A 15,197-nucleotide genomic window follows, 5' to 3' on the forward strand; every position below is an offset into this window, starting at 1 on the left:
ATTTTCACTTTGCATTTTGTTTCTGAACAGACTGAAGTTGGTGTTTAGATAAAATGAATAAAGCAGATTGATTGGCTTAACGGGTATATGGTTAATGTATCAACAACGTTTCAACGGGTTTGCAAAGTTTAAGACTTATATAAGTAATAACAATGAAAATATTACATAAGAGCATCGCGTTTACAATGAAATGTCTATATTGTTATAACTCATTTATTTTTTACCGTACTATTTTTTTTTTTATAATGTAACTATTGTCAAATATACACTAATCTAAACTCGTGTGTGCGTATTTCGCATTACTTACACATTGTTTGAACTATTTATAAGATAAAAACGGCTTCGCCGGTATGAATCACATATTTTAACCTTGTTCGTTTTCCACGTCATGGTGTACATCTAAATGTTATATCTGCGATAGGACGACACAAGTCAACAAGTCGCTCTTTCCCAAGTCTTGACAAAACACAATGTTAAAATCTTTAATTGATACTGAAATTCAAAAAATTGATTTGGTATTTATACAATTATAATAATCAACATATTTCTTAAGTAGTGCGGTTAACAATGAATATTGCACTACACGAGGTCATTTCCATAGGGAAAGTTGAAAAATAATTTTTGAAAAGTGTTTTCCCCATTAAACATAAGTGTAAATAAAAAAATAAACAATTTAATGATATTTCCTGTAAAACAAGGTAGTTAACACAGGGTTGGTTAAGTTAAAAAATTTAATAAGGAGAGAGTGCGGTAAACTATCGTTTTTAGATGCGCGTATTACTCAACCGCACACTACTTCACCTTCAGTTGTAAATTTTAAGCTCTAATAACTTTAAAAGTAATTATCCAAAACCGGTTATCGACCAGTCAAAATTGTCAGCAAATTTTTCTTAGCATAAAAAATTCATTAAATACGTACGCGGTACCATCAGAGCTCTAGAAAAAAATTAAATAGTCGGTAATTTTATAGTGTACCTACTGCGTAAAATACATAGATCAAAATGTTTTCAGTTGAGAAAGAGCTCTACTGGAACTTTACCAAAAAACGGGTAAATATTTATAGTAATTTTGTACTATTTTAAAATAATATAAACGCGAATGTTTTCAAAAAGAAAAACTAGAAAATCGCAAACAATTGTTTTGCCAGAAAGTCAGTGTTCTAACTGGATGTAAATCGATCACCTTGATGTATTTCGATATTAGTACCCGGATTTTTTTTTTTTGGGGGGGGGGTTCTACGGGGACACGACCGAAACAATGATAATAATGTATCGACAGGAATTTTTGTGCGGCAGACCGTGAGAGACTGGCATAACGTCTCCTACAAGCTAAGCTTTTTTTTTTTTTTTTGTTTAATTTTGGCGCCTGACTAGTCGGCCGATTCGGTTTGGACTCGCCGGCAGCACGCGCTCAGTCTGTGCTCACCGCCGTCGACTAACGGCCGCCCGTCCCTGCACAACCCGACGTCTGCCGGTTTGCATTCTAAGTGCGTTTTTTTCGCCGCCGTTATTATTGAATTTAGTACTTGTTTTTTGACAAAAACTTCTTTTCGAAATTCCTACGTGACCCGGGTGTTCAATCGCACAGTATTATATGGTACATTAAAAAAGGGAAAAAATGTGAACGGGGTCAGTTTTTTATCGCAAACGTTACATTTATATACATATATATTATTTACGCACGAGGATATAATAATAAAAGAGAAAAAATACGGTCAGTACATTTGAAATTTATTACAATTATTTTATTATTATTATTATTATTTGTTATTAGAATATTTCAGATAATAAAACATATTGTATAGTCGAGAAAGTGCGCGGAATCATTAAAAAAAAAAAATTGTAATTTTTTGCATAGAAATTTATTATTGACTAGCTAAATTTTGAAAAATGGTTAGTCACCGTATCGATATGTTGTAAATAAACGATTCAAATGCAAGTATTTTTAGCAACGGTTTTAAGTAGAAAGGCGTTTTGTACAGAAATAGGGCTTGTTGGGATGTAAGAGAAATGAATATCAAAATAGATACCTCTTTCTTGTGTTAACGTATGAGTTTATACGTGGGGTAGTTTATGGTGTAGTTTTATTAAAAAATTGCATATACTAAATGCGCCTTAATAAATGCTAGTGTAGAAATGGCCCCTTAGAGGGAAATTAAACCTGGCGGTTTTAAAGGAATATAATATACAAGCAGTGTTCAAGAAAAAAAAGAGTTTCTTATACATTTCGATCCTGTCAATTTGTTCTTAGGTTAAAAGTCTTTATTTAGAAGCTTAAACTGCATAGGCGATACTTATTGTAACTAATACAGTAATGAGCATTTTGTTTGGTTGTTATTTTTTTTTTCATAAAAACCTTTTGGTCGCATATCCAGTGTTGTCGAGCTGACCTACAATAATAATTTATTATTAGGATTTGAAAGATTGTAAGTTGGTCTGTGTTTTTTTAAAATCTCTATACGTGTACTATTTAAGTCTTTACCATTATTTTCGACTATGGCTTTAAGTGATAATAAAAATATTCGTTTAAATAATATGTCATAGTAATGGTCAAATTGCAATGAGACACATAGATGACAATAAATACTATAACGTTTTTTTTTTAGAGATATTATTAAAATTATAACCTGTTAATATAAGGTATAAGTATTATACCTAAAAATTAAAATACTATTTATACTACCAACTTGCTGTGTGAAAGGTAATGGTTTTACAACAGTATATTTTGTATCTGTCTATATATTGTGTGCACACTTTCAGGCGGGTTCCTGGTCGTTTTGATAGATTTCCAGTGTTCTATTTATTTATATGGCCAAATCGATTATTTCCAGGAAAATTTTATTTCTTCTATTGTACAGAGTACTTTAAATTAAAACAGGTCTTATAAATTGGTAAAATTGTCTATAAAGAATATTGAAAAAGTTTAGTTCATTTAATTTTAGTTTTGAATAATTGTTATTTTTTATTTACTTATAACAAACAGAATACTATGAATCCATGAAAATGAACTTTGATCAATTTTTAAACAATTACACAAAATAGTTTAGTGTAAAAAGAGACAATTTTTGTTTTTTACTTGAGCCATTAGAACTAAAACTATTAAGGACGAAACTTATCTTGGACATGCATGTTATATGGCATTCGAATAAAAATAAACAAATTATTTTTTTACTGTGGAAAGATTGGAAAAAAAAATAATCAACATTAATGCTTGTTTTATATAGTTTAGCATTTGTTACGTAAGTATATAACAGTTTCAATGAATTCTGTACACAATTTTTTTTTAAGGTTAATTGATACAAATTGTTTTAAACAATACTTGGAAAATAGTAACATTTTAAATGTTAAAATCGATTAGTTGTCTATGTACAACTGACAAAATTTAACGAGATACGAACGTCACGAAGTTATATATATATAGATAATTTGCGACCAATTATCTTTATCATTACATAACAAAGGTCAGTTTGGCATCAGTTAGCCAAACAATTAAAAATTACAATACACATAAGTCTCCCCGTGCAGACACAATAGAAGAAAAAAAACCATTCAAGTCACAATGAAGTAACACAATATAATATATACTCGGGTACCTACAACATTTCTAATATATTATTTATTCTACCTCCACATAAAAAATAATTTAATATTTAACCTCTTCTATTATAACCTGGTGGTTTGGTAACTTTGAGTACTGGTAATGTGTCTCTGGTTTTTTTTTCCTAATAATAAAGACAAATGTGCCAGCACGCCAAGTATACTTTTTAATATTCTACAAAACATATTTTTTTCCTTATTATATTATTTTTGGATTTCGACATTTATAAATGAGCATATATAATTTACAATTTTTATTTTGTATTAATTTTTTTCTACAATAATACGTTACAACAATAACCGCAATGTTTGGACTTCAGGTCCTGGATGTACTAATACAATATGCACTTGTTGTTCTACTATATTTCTTCGTTGTACAACAGCTATCTAGTCATCTGTCGTAGAAGGAGGAAGATGCGTAATAAATAATAATATCATCCCAGATAATTTCGGTAGCAGAGCGTCGTGGCCTTAACAGAAATTGATCTGCGCTCAGTTGAATTGTTATTGAACGCGTGACCGCAGTAGTTAGAAGCATTTTAAACGTTCGTCCAATTAATTTCAATGGTTCGCAAATCACAAATACAACTCGATGAATATTGGAAGCACCATATAATATGTATATAATAATAAATAATAGTATTAAAAAATGCTATTACTGAGCTCGTACAAACTACGAAGCCTTGAGTTAAAAAATATGGAGTATTTTTGTTGAACGCTAAAATATATAGTTATTTGATTGGGTTATCGCAGTCTCCGGGTCTCGGAAGACCTCAGAAAGCGCTTTCGAGTCAATCCTAAAGACTTTGAACGATGCCATTCATTACTAAACATAAACGATTAAAATAAACTTGATACAAGTTTGATTGATGTTTATATTGAAATTATTTGCAAACGGCATCCGTATGATTAAAACCAACCCTGCTGGCGAATAAAACGGCAAAGGTAAGCTATAGCGTACAGATAAAAGTATCCCAAAAGGGAATGTCGTGCTGGTTCTGAAAAATCTCTGAAGATATACCAGTGTCCGAAATTCTTGGCAGTTATTCCCTTACGGGCAATACCAGCTAGTCGAGAACGGTGTGCAAATTGTTTATAGCTGCCATACATCAAGCAAAATACCGTTTGAAAGAAAAAAAAGTAGAACAACGACACAAAGTTAAATTTCTAGACTTGACGAAACACAAACGTTTCAATGACTATAATATTTTTACACCGTTCGTGCAAAACACATCAAGTCCAAAATGGCCGTTTTCTTGATTATTACAGTACAATATATTATATAGCGACGGAAAAATACATCAGTTTCCGATGATTACAAATTATAATAAACATCTGTATATTTTAAATTCAATGTTAATTACAAAGAAGTTTAATGGCCACAATGATATTATGGCTTTTGTAAACGAGCAGTTAATTGCAATGAATATAATGAATATGGTTTGCCCCGAATGATAAAGTGGCCCGATTAAGACAAGTCATTCTTGGTTCCCTATATAATCCATCCGATCAAAACCATAAAAAAATTATTCAATTTTTTTTTTATCAAAAGTGATTGTCAATCAAATTCAATTTATATTTTATAAAATTATACTGTAAAAAAAAAACGTTACAGCGTTAAGCCAAGAGAGCTTTATCTGGCCGCGTAGAAGATTTTATTATTTTTTTAACATTACTCGAATAAATTATGAATAATAATAATAACATATAAATCGTAATACATTTATAACGAAGACCAAACAAACGTGATATCTTTAAAAAGCGATTTAAAAAGCCCGGGTATGGAATATTAAAACTGCAAGAGACTCAACAGCGAAATAAACTATACGGTACAATCGATTATGGTACAGATTTAATAATATTATTTATTTGATATTAAAAAAATATATGTATATACAGGGTGATCAACTTATCTCGAACCACTCAATATCTCACTGGGTTTAATAAATAATTTAATTTTTTTGTCCATAATGTTTTTGTACAATATATGATTTCTCATAAATTTAAAAAGTCAAAGAAACGTATGCGTTACTATTTAAGTTTTAAAATTTGCTATCAAAAAAAAAACAACGAATTTAGGGGGGGGGGGGTAAAAAAAAAAATGGTGAAAAATTGAGTTCACATTGAGATAAAAACACTATGTAAAGAAAACATTTAATTTCTCATTAAACCTAGTGAGGTATTGAGAGTGGTTCACGATAAATTGATCACCTTGTATATCGCTGTCAGGAAATGAGTTTAAGTCAATAACGGAGTTAATATAACAAACACGATCAATATAATCAATATATGGTATTGTAATAAATATTTAAATTGAAAAAAGAGACGTTTTTTGTTTTTTATTTTTCGAGTTAAAAGTATTGCACGTGTTTGAGGCACTCTGAAGAACGGTTTAAGTATAATCTCGGAAAACCTGAGAAAAACTTTAGTATTATTATTCTATTGGTCCTGTAAGTACCTTTAACGACAGCAGTACGGCGTTGAAAATAATTTATTAGCCCACAGTGTCGTTGAAATAGTAAACCATTTAACCGAATTGCCAAATGCCACCAACACTATAATATGTATCCAAAAGGTTTATAATGTATACAAATAACATCATACTATTTTTGTAGTTTAATGGTAACTAGTTTTACCTATTTTTTTTTTGTTGTTACTTTAATTACAATTTTGTGATTTTAACTGATGGGACGCGATAAACCCACAAGTCATAAGGATTTAATTAAAAATAATCTCTAGTCCTGTACTTTTTAGTTTTCACTTTTAAATCAATAATTGTTATTACTTATTAATTATAATTACAATATAATAATATAATCATGTTAATTTGTATTTGAAATGCGTTTGTTTTTTTATGTCCACAAACGTTGATATTAAATTGAATATGCGTTTTTAACTTTATGAATCTATATTGACTATTGATGTAGAATTAAAATTTCATGAGATTGTTAACGAAAATATAAAAAAATTACATGTATTTAACTTTACTGTGGGTTTTAGACTTGAAGAAAATGATAGAATATATTTTATAGTCTGCGTAAGATATGTTTTGTTATTTTGTAGGTAAATGCTAATTTTTGATATAATGGTTTCAAAGTTTAAAAACAAGAAAATGTAAAATACAAATTTGTAAATTTGGTTTTTAATCAACTAAAGCGGGTTTAGTAGGTGATAAACTGATAAGTCAATTTCTGTTAAGATTTATGGGAAAAAATTCATCAGCTTTCAAGGCTGACAATGTTTATCTTTCATTTGCTCCAATAAAAACAAACATTCAACTATAAGTACGGACTGTCAGGTTTATCTATTTTAAAAGGTCAAACGGTTTACGACAAAAAATATACGAATGTATATAAGATACAACATTTATCGTTATCTTACATACAACATTGTTTAGTGAGATAACGATTAATTGGGTAATACAATCAGAAGCTCAAGGCTCTGGGCTTAGTTGGAAGTCTATGTTTCAAACGCATTATTATGATCTTTTAAAAATTATTATCGTCCTAAATCACAATATCATTTTTTACACATTTTTTGTTTGTTTGAAAAATGAATCAAGGAACACCTAAACCGAGACTAGCTTAGGCGGTACATATACTTTTTTTAGTTTTTAATTTATCTTCAACGTAGAGCCGAGAGCATATTGTTTTTCCACCAATTGTTTTTATTTGTTCATTATTATTGATGTTTGTATATCATCATATATCAATCAATCAACTTTTTGTTCACTTGGCCGATTTATATGATATGCATTATATAAAGTACCAAAACCAACCCCTTTAACCTGGTAAACAAAATCGGGAAAAATAAAAAAAATATTAATAAATTATTAATTCATTTATATTTATAAAACAAATCAATTTGATTAGTATAGTTATTAATCGCCTGTCCTTACAGTACGGAGTACCCAATTATTTATGATTTGACTTGTATTCAACTTTTAAAAAAAAAAAAAACCCATAAGTGCGTTGTAGAAGTATGTTACGCTATTATTTTTAATTAAGATCAGCATAAGGCCAACTGATATTCTCTAATGGTTTTTAGGGTACCTTTAGGTGATATTATAATATAGTATTTCCCCGTCACATTTTATAAAATTATTCACATTTTCGACTTTAATGTTCATCAATATCGCTTGATCGTCCGGAAAAATATCAAAACCCTAATGGAAAGCACCCACGTTTAATAAAACAAGGTATAAAGCTTAGTGTTAACTTCAAAGTGCTGTACATATGTATACATATGTACTTAAAAAAAAACATGATATTTTGACTGAAAGAGAAGTAAAGATTTTTACCCGAGTAAAACGTGGAAGAGTTAAATTAAGTTAGTTGGCTAGTTATCAAATTATTAGTGTTATGCTGATAAAACATTTAACTTGATAAAAACAATTGTTTTTGTGAAACATAAAGTGAGTGATTTTGAAGTGTCACGTTTTAGCTTTTAAAAATTTTAAAACTTAACGAAAAAAATTTACACTTAGACAAGTATTTGGAGTACAGTTAGGCATTTGAAATTTGATAGGTTACTATTTATTTAGCCTATACAGGACATGATATATAGTAGCCAAAGAGTTATCTTGTTTAAGTTTATAATCGATTTGCTTTATCAACCGTCGTCTCAATTAATTTACTTATTTCCATTATTTGAAATGTACTTGTTCGTGTATACATTAAACTTGTGAATTAATGTTATAATAGCAGATTACGCTTTATATTTTAGCCCAGTTCCGACTCAGTAGGGACATATTTGAGTTTTCCTCGTGCAGTTAAAACCGAATTGCGTTCTGTGCAGCCGACTAATTTGACAGTTGTGTTTGTGTCATTTAATAATATTCTACATGGAAATGTTCAAAACATGGCCTATATTATTGTTATTATAAGTTTTCTGTTTATACCAACGACAGGTTGTCTGGCATTGTGCAATTGAAAATCACCAACGGACAACAATAATACATATTATAGGCATTCTGCGAAATATAGGCTAAAAATCGACTGCCAAACAATTGCTCGGATACGAAAAACGTTTTTATTTTATTAATTTATATGTTATGACATATTATGATGTTGCAACAATATAATATTATAATAAAATAATTAAATTTTTTAACTTCTATGCGTAGCCGATAAAAAATATTGTATTTACAATGATATACTTATTTATTTGTTTATTATAAAAAAAAAATTGTTTTGTGCCTGGGACCTATTCTAAACCGCTAAATCGATTTCTTCGGATAAGAAATCGTACATAAAAGTTACTACTTATATGTATTTTCTACCTTTTATACTATTATTATTTACCGGCGTGGACCAACTACAGCAACTCTTTTAGCTTTTGCGAATATTTAAATAGTTGAATTGTAATTAAATGTATTCTTAAAAAAAAAAAACTAGTATAATATTTTTTAGATTAATTTTTTAACATTGTTTGTACGGACCAAAGCTTTCGTGTCCGTTCTGGGGCCTCTTATAAAATTTGGTTAAAAACACAGCTGCTGAATTGGAAGTAAAATAAAAATTCAAAAGAATTAATAAAATCGCTCATTCCGAGATGTGAACCTGAGGAAAACGTTGAAAAAACCCGTTTCATTTGTAATAAATTTATTAATATGAATAAAATATGTATTCTTCGAAAGCTTGAACGCTTTCCAAAAAAATCTTCATACAAATTATATAAATTTCAAGCTTACCAAACAAAATAATATTTAAAGATTAATTCTTTAAGATTTACCAGAAGATATTTGATTGAAGTTGAGCTTTTTAACAACATTATCAATCGTAGCATGTCGTCGAGAAAATAGGATGAGCTTATTCCAAGAAGCTCGCCTATGGTAGAAGAGTGTAAAATAAAATATATTGTGTATAAAAATTGCTTAACATCTCTAAGATGATTTTCGTTGGTATATAAATCAAGTTGTGTCCTTAAGGCTATTACTTTGTCAGTTTCGCCGAAGAGGTGGATCGATGATAAATTTGTGACACAGTAGTCGTACTTCAGTCGTGTTTCCCATAACGAGATATTGGAAATGTGATTGATATTGGTCGTTTCTGTGTGTCTCGAGGTGGGGATTATAAGTAGATATCGGTAGAGGTGTTGTATATTTGTTTATCACTTATATAGATAGCGCGTACTTAATCATTTATTGCTAGCTGAGCATTTTTTTTTTTTTAGTTACCTTTAACAAATATCTGAAGCCAGTTTGTGTTTGCAGAGTTTACTCATTTATTGGTTAACTACCAACTGATATTACATGCATGCAAATAACACACACGTCAGGAAGGCAATTGGGGAATATGTTAAATGGACGCAAACAAGATTTGGATTTAGTGACTTGGGATTACAGTGGGATGACCACCAATTCGTGTCTGGTCAAACAACGTTTGAACATTTTCAATAGTCGTTTGAAAGTTTTCTTTTGGGGAAAATGCTATATTTGATTGGGAATTCCTGAGTCGCTTTGAAGTCATGTTATTTGGAAATGATCTATATCTATTAAAAGTTGTTTCAGTAAACGCTCCATTTGCTCTATATGTGTAAGATGTTATTTTTTTTTTGGTACCCCACAGCTTAAAGTCAATTAATTCATTTTGACAAAGATATTTTTGTCGTTGCTCAGAAAAAAAAAATGAGCAACAAATGTCTAAAGTTGGGACATGAAATATTTGTACATATAAGTAGATAGGTAGTTGACTCCATTGTGTCTGTGACTTTGCCAAAGTCCATATCGGTTAACCATTACATTTGTTTAGAAAAACTTCAAGTGTGTTTTTGGCAGTTGGACATCAAACTGAAAAATAGTGTGCATTTCTTTAGAATATATTAATGTCGTATTAACGTTTGAAAGTAAAATATGCACTTTGATTTTTTTTTTATTCAACTCAAAGGATCAACTGTTTATGTCCGTATCAAAACAAATAATAGTTCAATTAATACGTGATTTATTTTTCTTTGAAATTTATCGAACGGGTTTGAGACCGTGTGTTCGCGAAGAAGATTTATAAATATCTCAATTAATTTTTATACCGTTCAGATGATTTGGCACAGACACACCCGAACGACTGCCAAAATTATATAGTGAAACACTACAGGTACCTATACCTACGCAATGCATGTGATCACACATTTTTTGGTCGAAATTTCCACTACAACTTTCTGTAAAAGCAGTAATTTACAATTTAATATTCCCGTTCAATGGCGTAATTATACAGTGGGCTAAATGCGTTTCGCATAATCCACGCATTATACCTTGGGGGTATTTTATTTATAGTGCCTAATTTAAATGCATATAATATGTGTGTGTGATTACTAAGTGCGCAAAAAATACCATTTTTCATCCCATAAAAAAATTCTTGTGCCCAGGTCGTATTCCATTTTTTTTTTTCGAAACCCATTAAACGTATCGAAAAGGCCAAAAAGTATAAGACAACATTATTTTTACAATACACGTGTCATTTTATTTCAACGGGGATTGATGGCACGAGCCAAGTGCAAGTTTTTCATAAAATACAAAGTTCTGTCGAAGCAAGCTCAAAAAATATACTAATAAAAGAAATTTAAAAAATCAGTTTAGTCCGCACAGTGTAAGCTAGTAGAGTCCAACCAAGCACAGACTAAATCAAGTACAGTGTAAACTGGGGTACAGTGAATTAGCAAAGTATGGTCAAAGAAATTATTAAATATGAAAGTGTTTTAAAATATGTGCTTTCAAATCTTAAAATGTTTTCAACATATGTTGGTGTGTTTACATACTCAATATGACATTTAGTGTGAATTTAAATTTTCAAAAATATTCATATATTATAGTTCGAAAGTTGTATGGAATATTCTTTAGATAAAGTACAAAATATAAATCATAAATTTCCAACAAAAACCTGTAAACTTCTTTTTATTTAGGAAAACCCAAATAATGTGTGAGTGAATCTAAGAGGTATGTAAGAAATATTTTCGTTCTATCGTTAATAGGTTTGTAACGGCAAAACATCATTATAGACAGACGATCTACCCACGATCTTATCCACCCTAATACTACAAAATTTAATATATATATATACATATTTTTTTTATTTAAATATAACTGCAAGCACCTTTTTACCGTGATTTTATCGATTTTTGTATTTCTTCAAACTACAGGTGCAAAATTACAATTACAAAATGTCTACTTTGTGAAATATATAGGTTCGGCGGCAAAGTGCTTGGTTGTCAGAAGTTACGAATAGCATTACATTAAAAGTAAAGCGATTATTGTAACTGCCTCGGGATAAAATAAAAACGGAACAAACGCCTTTGGCCGTTTTCTATAACTTTCAAATTTCTAAGTCAGCGCTTGTAAGTTTTATTACGGTTATATATATATATATTTTTTTTTTTGAGAGTGGTAGACAAAGGCGTTTGATGCGCGTATAAAAAACAAAAGGCACATAATATCCGTTCGATGGAGCGAAATAACCGTTTTTCATATCTGTTAGGCAATGTATTAGGTAGTTATAATGTATTATTATTGTCGAATATTGTCTGGGAAATATTTGAGACTTTGCACATGATGTGATAGTTTTAAGGGAAAATTATTTTATCCATAAGCCGTTTTTGTCCCGACTTAGAGTTTTCTATTCAATTTCCGCATTATACATTCTGCGCGTGGGCTTTATACAAGCGCTGTTATTAATTATTTGCGATAGGGTCAAAATAGAGTAAGGCTATATACAAACTGATGCTCAAAAAGTTAGTACGTAAATTGCTAATATATGGAATATGTATAATATATTATAATAGCATCGCCCAATTTCTACCCCGACGTAACGGAAATTAAATGCATGTTGCAAGATTAAGGCTAGCAGCTCCATAAACAAGAATAAAAGATCCTCGCCCATGTGAAAATACTGAAATTATATAATCAACCGATTTATATGCTCATCTTCAATGGCCTGTGGTTGACTCTTGGACGCGACCACGGTTGTTAGGTTATATACGTCCCCAATGATATATTATAATCTCTGAGCGATACGGACCCCAAATGGCGGCTGGCGGTCTGAAAATTCGTCCCCCTCGCCACATTAAAACAGGCAGAAAAAAAAACAAACTAAAAAAAAATATTTGATCAAAGCTGTGTTACTTTGAAGAAAAAAATCTTAACAGAAATATTACTTAAATAGTTACAGTGTGATCATAAGACACTATTATTTTCTCTTTAAATTAAATGCAGTATTGTAGTTTATCTTTTTGGAGTCACTGTGTTAGCTTACATCATTAATTAATAATATTCAAATGTTTACCTTTTTTATTTTTTTCCTGAGCTCTGTCAATATTATTAAACGTTGAAACGGCAACGTATGTGTTAATTTACGTTTTTAGATCAAGAATATCTTATTTGCTGAACAATTTGACCGGTCGATAATCAGTTTTGAATTGTTACTTTTAGAGTTTAGAGAAATTTAGAACGGGAGGTTGAGCGCGTTGGAATGATGCTCGCAGATAAAACAAAATTCTACACTTTACCTATTCTCTCTTCCTAAATTTTAACCTTTATTAACTTCAAAAGTATCAATTTGTTGATGTAGGTTATATGTTTTGTATGTTTTATGTAAAATATGAATACGGAATGACACGTTGCGTGTAGAGTCGTTATTTATTTTCACCTATTAATTCACTTGTCACTGATTTGCGTGTTAACATGTTGCGTTTTAACTTCCTCACGGGGATCTAGGATCGTTTCATAAAGTATAAAAATCTACTGTCCGTACAAAATGTGTTGAAACATTTATATGCAGTTTTTAGAAATATTATTTCGGCGTACAAATAATATACATTATATAGTACACACTATACGCTGTAGACTATCGATAAGATTTTTAGATAAATTTTACAAAATTGAACAAATTGACTGGCAAGCTGAATATGATGTTCGAGCGAGTCAACTTGTTAAACACAGTTGTGCACGTCAATTTGTTTTTGAAACACTATAATCCAATTTCTTGGGCACAAATACTATGTACGGTAAATACAAAATCGAACAACGTGTATTATATCCGTTAATCCGTTCACAGAATAATGGATAAACGTTATTTTTTATTTGCTTACATATTATAATATTTAAATGTTTTTAAACGTGTCAGCCCGTCTCCTGTGTCGGGGATTTTGTTGTTTTTGCCAAAAACATGTCACGGCCGTAATCTGTTTGGAGGGATGTGTCGATCTATATTGATCACGTCGATTGTACAAAACCGTCTACTATGCATGTGTGTGTTTGTTTGTATAAATTAATACAATTTCCACGTTATGTTTTCCGCGGTCCCTTCTCGATGACATTCAAAAACAACATATTATTATTATTATTATGATGGTAAACTCGATCGTGTTACCAATACTGTGACAGTGGGTGTCAAAAGACGCCGCCTGAGAGTTGATTGATCGAAATGTGCTCATCATATTGTATACACGTGTTTCGTTACACGCGCGACAAGCACACACAAAACCGTTATAAGAGACGCCTAGGTCATGGATGGCTGCTATAAATGACCGATTCATCATAGTTTAGATGTTATACGCTATATAAAATAATAGATATATATAGGTTTACGGTGAAAAAAAAAATCATTAAAATTGCATGTATTTCGGTTAATATATATGAAAATTCGGTACATGGAAATCTACAAAAGTAAGATATAAAAATACACAAGAAAAATATTTATTACTTCGCTTGAAAATGTAATTAATATACATGTTTCTCTCTACATACAGTTAACTCTACAATATTATTACATTAGATATTTATACATTGTCAGTGTACACAATATAATCATTTTGTAAACGTGTTTTTATCGACCCTTGAAGTTTATATTGCAGTTGTCTATAAAAAAAAACACTATACCTACTTTAAATCGTATTAAAAGAAATGCGTTTAATATTGAAAACGGTTTTAATTTAAAAAACTGAATTTTTAAAATTAAATTTGGTTTTCGGCGTAACCCAATAAAAAGTCAACAAATTCTTGTCGTTTACAGAATTGAAATTGGATTAGCGATAGGTTTACAACTTTGCCACAGCGAAATTATTTGTTTGACATGATTAAAATTGATTAAAAACCTTTTTTTTTTTTTTAAAATATTGCCCACATAATACTCCTTGAAAACCGTCCGCTTTCAATCCCCTTAATGAACAATAAAATGAAAAAACTTCTAAAGACGAGCGAGAGACCGAACACTTAAAGAACATAAAAATTCCGTTTGTGTGCTGGCGTACAAAAGAGATTGTCAAGTATTATTAGAGAACAATGAATAATAATAATAATATTGTGTCGTTCCTTTGCTCACGACAGCATCTAGGGCACTGTCATATACCACCGACGTGCTTAGACCTTCGATTAAGTTTTTGGAAGAATCGGGTGAGTTTCTTAACGTTTGACGCACTTGAGTACCGACCATATTATAATTATGCAATCTCAATTCGGTAGAGCTGATATTCAAGTTCATCAGCCAAAAAAAAAAGTTACAGATTAGACTTGTTTGGATTAGCTATACCTATATGTAGATAATACATATAGACAAACTCTTTGTGTTGCCCTTTAAATACGCCAATCAAGCGTAGCTCTAATTAGTTGGTGCA

The 15,197-nt window shown here is 30.3% G+C and overlaps 1 protein-coding gene across 1 annotated transcript in view; it reads left to right on the forward strand.

The window, feature by feature from the left end:
* The first annotated feature begins 1,429 nt into the window (after positions 1-1,429).
* LOC126846241 (neuropeptides capa receptor-like) overlaps positions 1,430-15,197 on the forward strand; it is a 61,411-nt gene continuing 47,643 nt past the window's right edge. Inside the window, exon 1 of the mRNA XM_050585517.1 lies at positions 1,430-1,713. The gene's annotated coding sequence lies outside the window, so the exon portion shown is untranslated. The remainder of the gene's footprint in view (positions 1,714-15,197) is intronic.

This window comes from Adelges cooleyi, unplaced genomic scaffold, assembly GCF_023614345.1.
Source record: "Adelges cooleyi isolate 19-005CV unplaced genomic scaffold, UGA_ACOO_1.1 ACOO_flye_CR_arks_rails_tigmint_CR_PRNA_9, whole genome shotgun sequence".
NCBI classification, from domain to species: domain Eukaryota; kingdom Metazoa; phylum Arthropoda; class Insecta; order Hemiptera; family Adelgidae; genus Adelges; species Adelges cooleyi.